The following is a 16,119-nucleotide window of genomic DNA, read 5'->3' on the forward strand; positions in this document are numbered from 1 at the left end:
TAGATATGAGACCTTTGACCATTGGATGGATGGTAAAGATCTTCTCCCAATCTGTGAGCTTTCTGTTTATCTTTCAAGCTATGTCCTTTGCAATGCAGAAGTTTTGCAGTTTAATGCAGTCCCATTTGTCCAACCTTTCTTTTATTTGTTGCATTGCTGTGCCTTTATTAAGGAGATTTCACCCTTTCCAAGGAGCCCAAGTGTTTCTCCTATTCCTTCTTGTAGTAGAACAGTATAAAACCTTAAAGAGAGAAGGTGAAGAACACACTTGATGATGGAAAGGCTTCCTATGTTGATGGATTAGAAATCTAACCTTGTGGGGCTGGGGATATGGCCTAGTGGCAAGAGTGCTTGCCACTATACATGAGGCCCTGGGTTCAATTCCCCAGCACCACATATACAGAAAACGGCCAGAAGTGGCGCTGTGGCTCAAGTGGCAGAGTGCTAGCCTTGAGCAAAAAAAAAAAACACAAGCCAGGGACAGTGCTCAGGCCCTGAGTCCAAGCCCCAGGACTGACCAAAAAAACAAAAACAAACAAAAAAAAGAAATCTAACCTTGCAGAATTGTTCAATTCTATCCATACTATTGAAAACTGTTTATAGATTCATGGCCATGTGCATTAGAACTCCACTGTAATTTTTAGCAAAAGTAAAAAGTCACCTCTAACATTCATATGGAATCATACAATACCCTGAATAGCAAAAGCTACCTGGAGCAAAAAGAACAATGGTCTTTTAACCATGTTGAACTGCAAATTTACCAGTAACTCATATTTGTTCCACATATACTCATTAAGCAGCTAAATAGTTTAATGTTTTAGCTGTTGTACATAGAGATGACAGAAGATACAGTGGGTTCAAAATATTTTTAAGAATGTTGCTGGAAAAGTACAGAATGTACTTTACAAACAAAAGCATTACCACTTCACCATCATAATCTTTATATTTAGTTTAATTAAGGAAGTTAAATGTGTAGCACTCATGTCAATTATGACCTTAAGTATTTCCTATAACATTGTGAGAGTGGCACTGAGAGAAAGACTGCTTCTGTCTGTGGTCTTTCTCTTCTGTCTGTCTGTCTGTCTCTCTCTCTCTCTGAATAGAGTTGGTACCACTCCTGAAGGTTGAACTCTGAGCCTGGGAACTGTCCCTGAAGTTTTCTGCTCAAGGCTAGTGTTCTACAATGAGAGACACAACTCTTCTTACGTATTCTTTTGGTTGTTAATTGGAGATAAGTGTCTCATGGACTTTCCTGTTCCTGTTTGGCCTCAAATTGTAAACCTCAGATCTCAGTCTCCTGGGTAGCTAGGATTACAGGTGTGAGCCACCAGTGCTTGATACCATGTGTATTTTATTACATTATTCTGCATAAACAACTGTACCTACAGTTCAAATTACTTTGGAGTAAGAACTTGTTTTATTAACATTTTCATCTCTATACATGAATTTTGCTATAATATAGTAGAAGATATGTGACGAACAAATAAATGGTTGAGTTTATGAGATTCTTAATTTGTTGAGTTGTACAAGGTATGTACTTCATATTTTGTTTATAGGCTGGCACCTCATGTAGAGGAATATTACTATATTATCCCTTCACCCAGGATTAAAATATTCTTAAATTCCCTCATATGATCTTGTACGTGCATGCTTTACAGGATAATGGTGATTTTTAGCTGTCTTCACATTTGGAATCAATCAAAAAACTTTACTCTTGAATACACAGGCAAACAAGTGATTGGTCTCAGTAAGAATATGCATATTGAAGAAAACAGTATCTAAGTGGTTTAGGTTGTATTACTATATGTTTAAAGCAGAAAGTGGAACCAAAATCTAATATTTAACTCTTTATTTCTTTGTAATTTCAATTTCTTTGGAAATTTACATCAAAATAAAAGGTAGAATTAATGCCCATAATACTTTCTAAAGATTCAACCACTGTTAACACTCCTAATCATTTTTCTGTGTCACTCAGAATACTTTCTTATTAGTTGAACATCTCTGTACTATTTTTTCCAATATCTCATTATGGATTTCTAGCAATATGATCTTATTGTCGAGTATTAGAGAGCAATTATTAGCATTAGGAACTATAATATCAATACAATGCAACTTTGTGAGGACTTTGGAAAAAGATTTTATAATACAAGAACTTTGCAGTACAGTGAAACAATTCCTGAAGTCTGAGGAATAATGTTGGCAAAAGATCGTGAACAGAAGACTGTGGAGAGAAGGAAAAGAAACCATTCATACATACTAGAATACCCTACTTTATTGTTTCTTGAAATAAAGGTCTCACTGTAAATATTTTCTTCAGAGCCGTACAACATTCCTATTCCTAAGACTATAGATCAAAGGGTTTAACACAGGTGTCCTTCTCAGGGGTGTGGTAAGAGCTGGGGAGCATGTAGATATATATGGCAGCACCATAGAAGAGAATGACCACTGTCATATGGGAAGAACAGGTGGCTAGGGCCTTCTTCCTGCCCTCTGCTGACTTCATCCTGTGAACAGTGAGGAGGATGAATGAATAGGAACTTGAAATGACCATTATAGAGATGAGGAGCATGAGAACACAGCACAGGTACATGAGTGTCTCATAGAGAGAGGTGTCTGAGCAGGAGAGCTTCAGTACAGCAGGAACCTCACAGAAGAAGTGATGGGTCTCTCTGGATTTGCAGAATGGAAAGGTCATAGTGATTGGAGTGAGCATGAAGCCATCCACAGATCCCAGAAACCAGCAGCCAGATGCCAGGAGGAGACAAATCTTATGGTTCAAGAGGAAAGGGTGAATACCAAAATCGAGAGACACAGGGTAAAAAAAGACAAATGACTACAAAAGCAATACTTGCAAAACTGTTTGGTATAAATGAACTGAACAACTAATGGAGGGGAAAGGGAAAGGGAAAGGGGGAGGGGGAGGGGGGAATGAGGGACGAGGTAACGAATAGCACAAGAAATGCAAGAAATGTATCCAATGCCTAACGTATGAAAGTGTAACCTCTCTGTACCTGTTTGACAATAAACATTTAACAAAAAAAAAATGGAACCAACCCAGATGCCCCTCAGTAGACAAATGAATCAGGAAAATGTGGTACATATACACAATGGAATTTTATTCCTCTATCAGAAATAATGACATTGCCCCATTCGTAAGGAAATGGAAGGACTTGGAAAAAATTAGACTAAATGAAGTGAGCCAAACCCAAAGAAACATGGACTCTATGGTCTCCCTCATAGGGAATCATTAGCACAGGTTTAGGCTATCCCCTTCCTGTGGTTGTACCTGCACTATCACTGTATATTATCTGAGTACATTGGAAAACATATATACTAGTATTACAACTAGGAAACTGAAAGGGAATACCAAAATCGAGAGACAAGGATAAAAAGAAAAATGACTACAAAAGCAATACTTGTTAAATTGTTTGGTGTAAATCAACTGAACAACTCATGGGAGGAAAGGGAAAGGGGGAGGGGGAGGGGGGAATGAGGGAGGAGGTAACAAACAGTACAAGAAATGTATCCAATGCCTAACATATGAAAGTGTAACCTCTGTGTACGTCAGTTTGAAAATAAAAATTTTAAAAAACAAAACAAACAAACAGAAAGAGGACAGGGTAACGGAGTGGATGGCAGATGGCCACATAGCGGTCATAAGACATGGCAGCCAGGAGAAAAAACTGTACCCACAAGTGTCAAATACAGGAACATCTGTATTCCACATTCAGAAACTGAGATTTTATTCATTCCAGTTATCTGGTCCATGAGCATCTTGGGTACAGTGACCATAATGTACATCATGTCCATGAGGACAACTGGCTGATGAAATAGTACATGGGGGTGTGGAGGTGGATGTCAGTGTGTATCATAATGATGAGCACAGCATTTGCAGAGAAAGCTACCAGGAAATCCACAACAATTGCCATAAATAATAGAAATGGATGTTTGGATTGACTTAAGAGTCCCAACCAGGATGAAATCTGACTGTGTTGTGTGGTTGACCCTCCATTTGGTGATTTCCACGAGTCTTATCTAGGCCACTAAGAAAGCTTCAACATTAACATACTATGTTTATGTACCTTTGAAATAAAATCATCAGTTTTTGCCTTAGAGAGAGTCAAATGTTTCAGAAAGGCAAGTACATAGAAACCTCAATTAAAAATGGAAACATTGACCTTTCAATTTTTACAAGCAACAAAATGTGGCATAGCACAACAAGCAAAATGAAGTGAGAGACAGAAAATCTCCCAATAGTGCTATAAGAAGAAGAAAGCAAATAAAAAGGCAAGCATGAAGAGGATTTGCAGATGTATACTAACTGACACTTTATGAAATTAAAATTTAAGATGGGAGGTGTACAGACTACACAGTGAGCAGACATTTGGAATACCTGGCACTTCCCAGCTTACTTGCTCTGAAAATGGAGAGAAGTTATCCCGGGATATAACTCAATCAAGCATGTCAGCTATGGGAACAGAAGACCTCAATTTTAAGTATTTCTGTATCTCCAAAACTTTCTGTACCTTCTCTGATTACCAAAGAAACAATTACCCCAAACACCTTCCTTCAGTGGATCCCTGAAAGGAGCTCAACAAAGGAAATGACTCTGAACTATGTTTAAAGGAGACACACCAAGAGTCTGCAAATACAATCTGGAATGCTCAAGTAGATGATTGGTGAAGCTAGGGCAGTCCCAAATCTGAGTACCCTGTGCCTCCCCAAGCCACTACTGAGGCCCTTGCTTTGACTGCTTCGTATAGTACCAAAAAGCATGAGGATTTGGTGGATAACGGAGTTAGCTTGGGAATTCTCCATACCAAACCTGCACAGGTGGGGTGGTGTCCATTCTACAACAGGGGTAATGTGTGTATCCAAGGATGAACTGGTGGGAGGAATCCAAGGAAGCTCCTACATAACCAATAACAAGAACCCACACTAGCAGGGAAGGCAGGACATGACATCTTACAACAGATCTTAATTACTTGGCATGGCAAATGGATTATACATGAAAGCTGCAAAGTAAAGTGCAAGAAGAGCCTGGGGAGAGAGATCTAACTTGTTCTTGTAAAGATGCTTTCCTAATTTCTGCCTTGCTCTTCTCATTGTTGACATACAGAAAAGCCATTGATTTTTATGGATTCATCTTATACCTCTACTTTGCAAAAGTTTCGAATCCACTCAAGTAATTTGGGAGTGGAGTCTATGGGGTTCTTTAAATACAGGCTCATGTCATCTGAAAAGAGGGAGAGTTTAATTTCTTCTTTCCCTATTTGTATCCCCTTTTGTTTGCCTCTTGCCTTATTGCTCTAGCTAGGAATTCTACTACTATATTGAAGAGAAGTGGAGAGAGTGGACATCCTTGTCTCCTTAGAGGAAATGGATTTAATTTTTCACTATTAAGTATAATGCTAACTATAGGTTTGTCATATATAGCCTTTATTATATTGAAGAATGTTCCATGGATTCCTAGTTTGTTCATAGTTTTCATCATAAGAGTGTTGTTTCTTGTCAAATGCTTTTTCTGTGCCTATTGAGATCACGTGGTTCTTAACTTTGCTCCTATTGATTACATTAATTGACTTACATATATCAGACCAGCTTTGCATCATAATATTCTTAGCAGGGGATCACAATAATCTAATGGCTAAGTGCAAAATGAACTCCATGAACTGGAAACAAGAGGTTCTTATTATGTCATGTATGCAGTTATTTCTATTTTAGTTTTCTGTACCCTTTATCTTGTATATAAGCTTACCTAATCCATGGGAGGGAAGGGAATCACAGAAATAGCAGGACAAAGGATGAACAAATGCAACAATGATACTCAGTAGACACTATGTTAGATATGAACTTTACAGCTTGGGAGGAAGGAGAGGAGGGAGAAGGGTTAAGCAGGAGAAAATGAAGGAGGGAGTAACAATGTTTAAAAAGAAATGTACTCATTACCTTACTTATGTAACTAACCTCCTTGTTCACCACCTGTGCAATAAATTTTTAAAAATAACTACTAAATAAAAAATAATAACTATTATTTCCTCTCAATACAGAAAAAGAAAGTTGCACTAGCTGGTAGGCTTATTGTAATGGTGATTGCTATTGACTATTTTGTTCTTTCACTATACATATTTTTATCATATTCTCATTCACCATTTAAAAGATTTCTTGTATCTATATCCCATGTACCTTTCTCTTACACCTTTTCTTTGTCCATTCCTTCTTTTTATTACTGAATTATTAACCTTAATAAATTTTAAACCCCAAGTTCATCCTTTAAATATTTGAGTCCTTCTTTCCTATAATATCAGCTTCTTGGCAGGTAGAAACATGAGGGTCATGAATATGAGGAAAGCCCACACAAAGATAACAAAACTCTATCTTTCCAAAATGTTAAAACTAGAGCAGTCTGAGGAATTAGGCAAAATTATACTAACTATCCAACAAGTATAAGATCTGGGTTTAATAACCAATATCTCCTTCTGAATAAAAAAGGATATGCTTTTGATTTATAGTTTTATTATTGTTGACTATTTTGTCTTCTTTGGTAATTAGGATCCTGGCACCAGATGCAGGCTTTTACCACATACTCATTTCCTCCCCAAATCTGCATTTGAATCCATCTCAATGGATGAACAAATCACAAACTAGACACAAGAAATATGAAAAGCAGGTGAAATAGCTCCTCCAAAAGCCTGAGTCTTTAATAACTGCATCCAAAGATAATAAAATTCATGAAATTTCTGACAATTCAAAAGTATATAACACAAGAACAAATAGTGGAATAGACAAATAGACAACTTCACTAATAGATAGTTTTTGAAAGAAGGACAATTGGCCAGTAAGTATGAGAAAAATCTTCAAAATGTTTAGCTGTTAAAAAATATAAATCAGGGCTGGGAATGTGGCTTAGTGGTAGAGTGTTGCCTAGCATGCATGAAGCCCTGAGTTCAATTCTTCAGTACCACATAAACAGAAAAGGCCTGGAGATGGCACTGTGGCTCAAGTGGTAGAGCACTAGCCTTGAGCATGGTGAGGCTCAGGGACAGTGCCCAGGACCTGAGTTCAAGTGCCAGGAATGGCAAAAAAAAAAGAAGGAAATATAAATCAAAAGTTGATGAGCTTACCAGGCTCTAGTGGCTCACTAGCTACATGGGAGACTGAGATTTGAGGATTTGGGTTCAAAGCCAGCTTGGATAGGCAAGTCCATGAGTCTCTTATCTCTAATTAACCAGAAAAAGCCTTAAGTAGAACTTGTATTCAAGTGATAGAGTGCTAACCTTGAGAGGAAAAGCTAAGGGATAGTACCTCAGCCTCAAGTTTAAGCCCCAGTACTGGATACACATACAAAAACCTTGCTCAGTTTCCATCTCACCTGAGTCAGAATGACTACACTCTAGGAAACAAACAAGAGCAAATTCTGATGAGATTGTGAAGGAAGAGAAAATCTCATACAATGTAGCAGCACTACTGGCCATTTACTTACAATAATAAAATCATCACAGATGAGATACATCTACATATCTGAATTTATTATGGCAAAATGTATAATAATGGCAAAGATATGGAGTGAGAGTAGGTACTCAATAACAGATGAATCAATGAATGAATAAATTAATTTATCCCTTCATAATTGTATGCATGTCTGTAGTTTTAAACAAAGAAGAGAATGAAATTTTGTAATTTTCAAGAAAATGTTAAAACTAGTGATCAGGATACTAAGTTAAATAAGGCTGAGTCAAAAAGCTGAATATCATGAATATGCAAAATGTAGATCTAGAGAAGGAACAAAAACAGGGTGATGTAGGTAAATATGGCAAGGTTCACTGCATATATATCTGAGAATAAAATATAAAAGAAATTTATTACTTTGTAAAGTAAGAGTTAAAGTATAAAGTGAGAATCCTAAAGAAGCATATTAGAGATGGTTGTAAGATAACTGAACTCGGGGCTGGGAATATGGCTTAGTGGCAAGAGTGCTTGCCTCGTATACATGAAGCCCTGGGTTCGATTCCCCAGCACCACATATATAGAAAATGGTCAGAGGTGGCGCTATGGCTCAAGTGGCAGAGTGCTAACCTTGAGCAAAAAGAAGCCAGAGATCGTGCTCAGGCCCTGAGGCAAGCTCCAGGGCTGGCCAAGAAAAAGAAAAGAAAAAAAAAAGATAACTGAACTGTGAAATAAGCTACTGTAGTCCTCTGGTCTTAGTACCTCTATATACATTTGACAAAAAGTTTTCCAAGTAATATTGGTGATGTTTTATAAATGAATAAGCATACATCATGCTTGAACATAAAAATTGTGATATGAAATTTTCTGTATGTGCTTTATGTACACTGAATTTATGTAAACTATTTAAAACGTATCCATTTATAGATACAAATCCATATGAATGTGTAAATATAAGGATTAAACATTTACTCATTTAGCCTCAAACAAAATTTTGTGGAATATCCTTTCTTGCAGTTCTTTTTTTCTTTTTGTCTAGCATATGCCCCTCTATGTTCCTGCTCTTAAAGGTTCTACAATTGGCACTAAATGTCAGGGAGGAAGGACTTGGATGAGACAAAAACTGCTTTCTTTTCTTTTCTTTTTTTTTTTTTTTTTTTTTTGCCAGTCCTAGGCCTTGGACTAAGGGCCAGAGCACTGTCCCTGACTTCCTTTTGCTCAAGGCTAGCACCCTGCCACTTGAGCCACAGTGCCACTTCTGGCCGTTTTCTGCATATGTGGAGCTGGGGAATCGAACCCAAGGCTTCATGCATACGAGGCAAGTACTCTTGCCATTAGGCCATATTTCCAGCCCAAGAAATGCTATTTACCAGTCAAGGGTTTGGTGATTTCCACAAACATCTGCTTGTTAACTGCCACAATCAATTTCTTACACACTGAGGAGCAGAATGGAAAAGTGAACAAAATGCAGATGTCTGGGCCTCCAGTGGACAATTTTCTCCTCTGTGTTGATGCCCACAGACTGCCTCCATGTTAATAGGGGAACAAATCAAGGGCATGAGAGGTGACTGCATTCAAGGAGGTTACTATTCAGGGAAAAATATTACATAAATGTGATTTAAAGTAGAATTTTTAGATAGCTACAAAATGAAAAAGAGCAATAGCCTCAAAAATACCTGGCTCTTGGGAATAGAATTATAATTGTATCCTATACATTCTTTCATAAAGAGAAAAATCGATACTTTGTTCACCTTTCAGTGAGACATGAGAAATGTTAAATTTTTCATAGCCTTAGTCAGGAGAAAAAAAAATGTATCCTCTTTTTTGGAATACTTCAGCAGTGGTAACAATGAAAGAATGGTTCAGAAAAAAAAGCACATGTCAAATACCTTTTATACTCTTGTAATAACTTCAGTTTTGATATCAGGTGATTAACAGTTTCATATTCTGAGATGCTAATGGCTTAACAATGCTACAAGATATTTGATGCCTTACTAGAGAGGTTCAAAACTCAGAGACATTACAGAGGGTGGAGACAGACTGATGCCAGATTATAGGTTATTTTAGAACATAGGTAGGTGGGTATGAGATAAGTGGATACTTGAATGGATAAATGTTATATGGACACACATACAAACATTAAGGCACAGAGGCACATGGGTAAGTGGCAGACAAATAGAAACTAGCATGTTTTTAAAAAGTCTTAAACTTCCCAAAAAATTACAAAATGCTTCTGCTAACTACACTGGTATTAGTGGACCAAGTGGGAACAAGGAACAGAATAGTGACCAGCACATGGGAAGAAAAGATGTTGAAGATGCTTCCTGAGGAATGAAGAGAAGCAGGCAAGTGAGATGGGGGAGTTAGGTCAGGGACATCTCTACACACTTTGGTAAATGAGAGTCACTGTCATAAAGTCACTCAAAATAGTTCATCTAGGACACGAGGTGGGCCAGGCAGCAATGTACTATACATGGGGTTGGCCTGCACAATAACAAACCAAAAATTGACTTCAGCATCGTGAGAGTTGTTTCAATGGTTTACTACATTTCATTTTCACCAAGAGGAACTTTTACAGATTAAAAACACTGGTTCTAGGTTGTCTGCCTACTACTGAATAAATAGCCTGAAAGATGGCTTATGTGTAAGAAAGGGAGAAGTGCAGTGTCTCTGTTTTCTTGAAAACTCGATTTCCCTTATTGTCTACAGTGTGGATTAATAGCCCACCGACTGTCTATTGCATCAGGAAATACATGAATGATGGATAACATTTGTTGCTTGCAGTATTGCAACCCTCAATATTCACCTCAGTCAGGCAATGGTGGCTCAGGCCTGTAATCCTAGCTACTCTGGAGGCTGAGATCTGAAGATTGCCATCCACAGCCAGCTGGGGCAGGAAAGTCTGTGAGATTCTTATCTCCAAGTAACCCTCAGAAAAACGGGAAGTGGAGTTGTGGCTCAAAATGGTAGAGCACTAGCCTTGGGCAAAAGAGCTCAGGGACAGCGTCTAGACCCTTAGCTCAAACCCCATGACTCTCTCTCTCCCTCTCTCTCTCTCTGTCTCTCTCTCTCTCTCACTCTCTCTCTCTCTCTCTCTCACACACACACACACACACACATACAAGTTGCTTCAGTATGAAGAAAAATCAGTTTCCCTTTGCAACATTTCAGTCTTTGTCACTTTCCCTTTGCAAAATTTCAGTCTCTATCACTTACCCTTTGCAAAATCAGTCTTAGGGAAGCTAATGCATCATTACTGGAGCATAAAAAACAGAACAATGCATGTTCTTTTGCTCATAGTAATTGGAACTCAAAACCTAGGTCTTAACATGTGGCAGCGAATAAATGCTATTTGAAAGTTTAAACAACAAAAATTTAGTTTCTTTAGGGAAAAATTGATGGTAGAGAAAACAAGAAATACTATACAGATCTAATAGAATGTTTCAAAATAAGACCAACGAGAGGAGAACAGCCATTACTCCTTTGCTGTGTAGTGCAGTTTCTCTCTGGCAGATTTCACAATCGCATGGTGCTCCACATGGACTGATGGCATGGGTCAGAGTTCCATGTATAAGAACAAGAGGAGAGTGATGTCATCCGTGGCTTTGCTCTGTGAGTCAGGTGATTGGGTTAAAGTTTTTGATAAATCCCTGCTGGGCTACTCAAGAACAATGTAAGAGAGCTAAAGAAGCTAGTAGACATTTCCATCAGGTTCTTTGTTTATGTCAGTTTTTGTTAACCTTGAAATCTGAACCAATCTTAATAATAGTGTCAAATCTAACCATTAACAATAAAATCTCATCCATGAAATATAAGAATTGGCTAATGTACAGTAATCACTTTAAAAAATATATCCCATATACATATGTATATCTGCTTTAATTAGCGTATATGAATTGTACAAGGTTTCACTGGGATATGTCTTAGTTTATATACACATCACTTATTAGACTCTAACTTATTGATTTATAATTTAATCAGTTTTATAATTCTGTTTATACATGTATGAAAGTATAGCAGTCTTCACTCAATGTTGTAGCAACTTTCATGAGATATTATTATGTTTCACACATGTAGAATCTGACACAAATTCAACTGTTTTCTAAAACTCAGCCTCACAAACCAGTGATGTGGTATGAGTAAAACTGAGGCCATGTTCTTTGTGTGTGCGCACACACTCTAGGGCCTGGAAACTGTCTCTGAGCTCTTTTTGCTTAAGAGTAGCACTCTACGGCTTGTGCCACAGCTCTGCATCTGGCTTTTTTGGTGATTAATTGGAGATTAGAGTCTCACAGACTTTCCTGCCTGGGCTGGCTTGGGTACTCAATCCTTGGATCTCTGTGTAGCTAGAATTCCAGACATGAGCCACTGATACCTGGAGGAGGCCATATTCTTTACATTTTTATCATTTTCCTTCCTTATGAGATTTCTCTTTTTTTCTATCCACTTGTAATATATACTGAGTTAGTGATATATTTAATTTTAAGGCGTCCTATTATATTTTGAATTCTGGTAGAAAAATTACAGAAAACTGTGAGAATGTAAAACGTTTTTGAAAAATTTTTAGTCACTTATAATAACTGGACATTGTGGGTAAACCTGTACTTTTAGCTTCAGGAACTTGAGGCATGAAGAATGTGGATGACACAGTGAGTTCCAGAGAAAAAAAGCAAGACTCTCTCTCAAAAAATTCAGAGGAAAAAGAAAAAAAAAACAATTTATAATGTAACTACCCAGAACAAACTCATGCTTGAAAGCCTGTGAACTGCTCTCACATACAGATCTGAAACATGTTGCCCAATCTTCCATTACATGGGAGTATTTTTACCATATCCTTTTGTTCAGTCTTCTCTGTTGGGCTTTCCTGAGTTCCAACTTGCTTTGACTTTCTGAGCTTTGGCCTGAAGCTGGATTGTCTTGATTCCTTTGCCACCTGGATTCCTATAAAGCTGGGAGGATAGTTTCTGAGGTGGGGAGACCCTGGAGGATGGGAAGAGGAAGGAAATCAAGTCTTCCTTTCTTTGCTCGGGGTCTCTGGCAGCTTCAGCAGCTGTAGGCAACAGAAGACCAATTGAGTTTTGGCTCCATCTAGCTCCATAAAGAATATTGCAGTGGTGTGGGTATGGTGCAGCCCCCCTAGAGTGTGGGGTTCCTCCATCCCAGCAGGAGGGCACCTACAGACAGCTCCAGAGATGATTTAGCTCCATGTTTCTGAGTGACCTTACTTATAGGTCATATCTTTGCTTGTCACCAATCTCTTGCACTAAATTGATTTCAACTTGAGCTAGGCGCTGGTGGCTCACACCTGTATTTGTACTGCCCAGAAGGGTGAGATCTGAGGATTGAGAGCTGAAGCCAGTGCTGGCAGACAAATTGGAGGGACTGCAATACACCATTAACCAGAAAAATGCCAGAAGTGGATGTGTGGCTCAAGTGACAGAGCCATCTGTGAGCAAAAAGCTAGAGGAGAGCACAAGGCCCTGAGTTCAAGACCAAGCCCCAGCACACACACATAATCAATTTCAGCTTGAAAAAATATAGTGTTTTTATATTATGAAACCTGTTGTATGATGTTAATCAAAATAATTGTAACAAATGCCATATTTTGTTAATAGTGCATAAGTATTCTCTGCTCAAATTTCATTATGGATTCAGCTAAAATAAAAATCACTCTATGAGTGTAAGTGTAAGTGTATGAGGTGTATTACTTTGTGGTGTGTGATGATCTAGAATTTGTAACCCACAAATAATTCTATTTAAGTGCTGTTTAATGCTGTGCATTGAACTTCACTTGCACTAGCACTGAATTTTGTGTGCTTTCCCATCTTAGGCAATGGGATAGGTACATAATTTAACTTGTCTCTCTTGGTTACTAATATCCTTAAACACCTTACCTTTTCATGTTTATTTTTTAATCTTTAAATAATTGTCCTAAAAGATTTGCTTAGCATTTCAATTTATGTGTACAGTGCATATTGATCAGCGTCATTTCTTCCATCATTCCACACCCTTCCTATCTCAAGCCCACCCATCCTTCAACCTTTGAAGTTCCATTTATACATGGGTACATTGAGTGTTAAGTCTATATTTGTGCCCTCCCAGTTCCAAATCTCCATTCATTTGCCCTATCTCCTATACATCTACCTTCCTCAGTCAAAATGTCTCAGCTTCCTGTTATGCAGTTTGTTATGCTGTGAATTGCTAAAAGGTGTTATACCATGAGAACACACAGTTGAAAACGAATAAGTTTGATTATTCATGTATACATAAGACCCTGTATGTGCTTTCATATATGATTATATTTTAAGTCTAATTCCGATATGAGAGAAAAAAATGTCCTTTGTCTCTCTATAATATATGTGTAATATACTATGTATACTATATGTGTCATATGACACATATTTTCTTGATCTATTTATCAGTTGTAGGTCATCTTGACTATTTACATAACTTGACAATCATGAATAATGCTGAAGAACATGGGTGTCCAGGTGCCTTTGTTGTTTCCTGATTTACAATCTTTGGGATAAGTCCAAGGTATAAATGTCCAAGGTACTGCTGTATCATAGCACAGATCTTTTAGTGTTGTTGTTTTATGGTTGTTTTTTTTGAGGAATTTCCATAGTTGCACTCATTTACATTTCCACTGAGTGCTTGTGAGTTCCTTTTCCTTTTACATCCTTGCCAGCATTTGCACTTTATATTCTTTTCTTATATCGGGGTTGGGTGGGCAGTCCTTTGTCTTGAGCTCTGTGCCAAAGCCAGCCGGCAACAAGAGGGAATCCTGATTGAGGGGGAAAGGATAAAGAAAAAGAAAGATACAAGACAAGAGACAAAAGACAAAAGATGGGGTCGGGAGGTCTGCAGCTCAAGACTGCAGCCCCGTTTATTCTTAACTTCCAGCTTATATGCAGTTCAGAAACCAGGGAATAGCATAGGGTTACTAAAGTTCAAGAAAACAAGAAAGCTTTGAAGTCGGCAATACCAGGTGGCAGTAAAGACAAGATAAGGTTGAATGGTTAACATAAAACAGACTCTTGTGGACATAGTAAAACATCTCCGATTAGTGCTGTCTTTCAAGTAAGCCATATCCTTACACATTCCTTAAGATAACAACATAACCAGATGTCAGGATGAACTTTGCTGTTGACTCCTTACAGCTCTAGGCCTGGGTGCTGTCTCTGAGCTTCTTCTTGCTCAAGGCTAGGGCTCTATCACTTGAGCCCAGTTCTACTTCCAGATTTTATTGATAGTTCAATGGAGATAACAGTCTTGTGTACCTTCATGCCCTAGCTGGGCTCAAACCACTATCCTCAGATCTCAGCCTTCTGAATAGCTAGGATTACAGGCAAGAGCCACTGGTACCTACCTATCTTCTTAATGTTAACCATTTTGTCTGGAGAGAGATGTAATCTCAGTGTTTTGATTTGTATTTTTATTATAGCCAGGAATGTTGAGAATTTCTTACTGTATTTATTGGCTATCTTTACCTCTTCTGAGAAGTAGTACATGTTTAGCTCTTTTGCCACTTTGTTAGTTGGGTTATTGATTTTTTTGTGCATTCAGTTTTTTAAACTCTTTTTGTATTAGGGTTCAGCTTGAACCCTTGTCAAATGTGTAGTTTGCAAAGGCCATTCTGTAGGCTATCTTAGTAGCTTAGGGACTAAATCCTTCACCATGTGGAAGCTTTTTAGCTTAGTGCAATCCTATTTGCCAATTCTCTCTCCTCTATACTGAGCCTCTAAAATAAATTCTGTTATTCAGGAAGTTCTTATTGTTTCTCCTACACCATTTCCTGTAGTAGTTTCAAGTCTTACGTTGAGGTCTTTGAATTAGTATATAATCCATTTTGAATAAGTATTAGTGTAGAGTAACAGAAAGGAATCTGTTTCAATCCATTGCATAGGGATTTCTAGTTTTCTCAGTACTATTTGTTGAAGAAGGTGCCTTTTATCCCAGCATAGATTTTTTGAAATATGGTGGTGTTTTTTCTTTTTCATCTCCTTTGTCATATGGGTATTGGTCTGTGGATACATTCCTGGGACTTCTAGTGTATTTGATTGGCCTTTAGGTGTGTGTATAGTGGGGGTGGCAATACTATGCTATTTTTGTTACTATTATTCTAGTACGTTTGAAGTTTCAAATTTTGATACTTCTGATATTGCTTGTTTTTGCTTAGATTACTTTGGCTACTTGGGTCTTTCTCTGTTTCCATATGAAATTCTCGATTCTTTTCTCCATCTCTATGAAAAATAACATTAGTATTACATTGGCTTTGTATATTGTTCTTGACAATATGACATTTTCTTTGTTTTGTTTTGTATTTTGCCAGTCCTGGGGCTTGAACTCAGGGCCTGAGCACTGTCCCTGGCTTCTTTTTGCTCAAGGCTAGGACTCTACCACTTGAGCCACAATCCCACTTCACTTCTGGCTTTTTCTATATATATGGTGCTGAGAAATTGAACCCAGGGCTTCATGTATAAGAGCACTTTATCACTAGGCCATATTCCAAGCCCAATATGACATTTTTCTTAATCATCTTTTATTTTATTTTATTTTAAAAAATATTTGAATGTGTTGTATTGGAGGAGTTACGGTTACATAAATAAGGTAAAGAGTGCACTTCTTTTTGAGTAGTGTTACCTCCTCCCTCATTTTTCTCCCACTTTCCCT

At 37.8% G+C, this 16,119-nt stretch overlaps 1 pseudogene; it reads right to left on the minus strand.

Annotated features, from left to right (window-relative positions):
• Positions 1-2,266: 2,266 nt before the first annotated feature.
• On the minus strand, positions 2,267-14,837 carry LOC125359776 (annotated as a pseudogene).
• Positions 14,838-16,119: the final 1,282 nt, after the last annotated feature.

This window comes from Perognathus longimembris, chromosome 11, assembly GCF_023159225.1.
Source record: "Perognathus longimembris pacificus isolate PPM17 chromosome 11, ASM2315922v1, whole genome shotgun sequence".
Classification (NCBI taxonomy): Eukaryota; Metazoa; Chordata; class Mammalia; order Rodentia; family Heteromyidae; genus Perognathus; species Perognathus longimembris.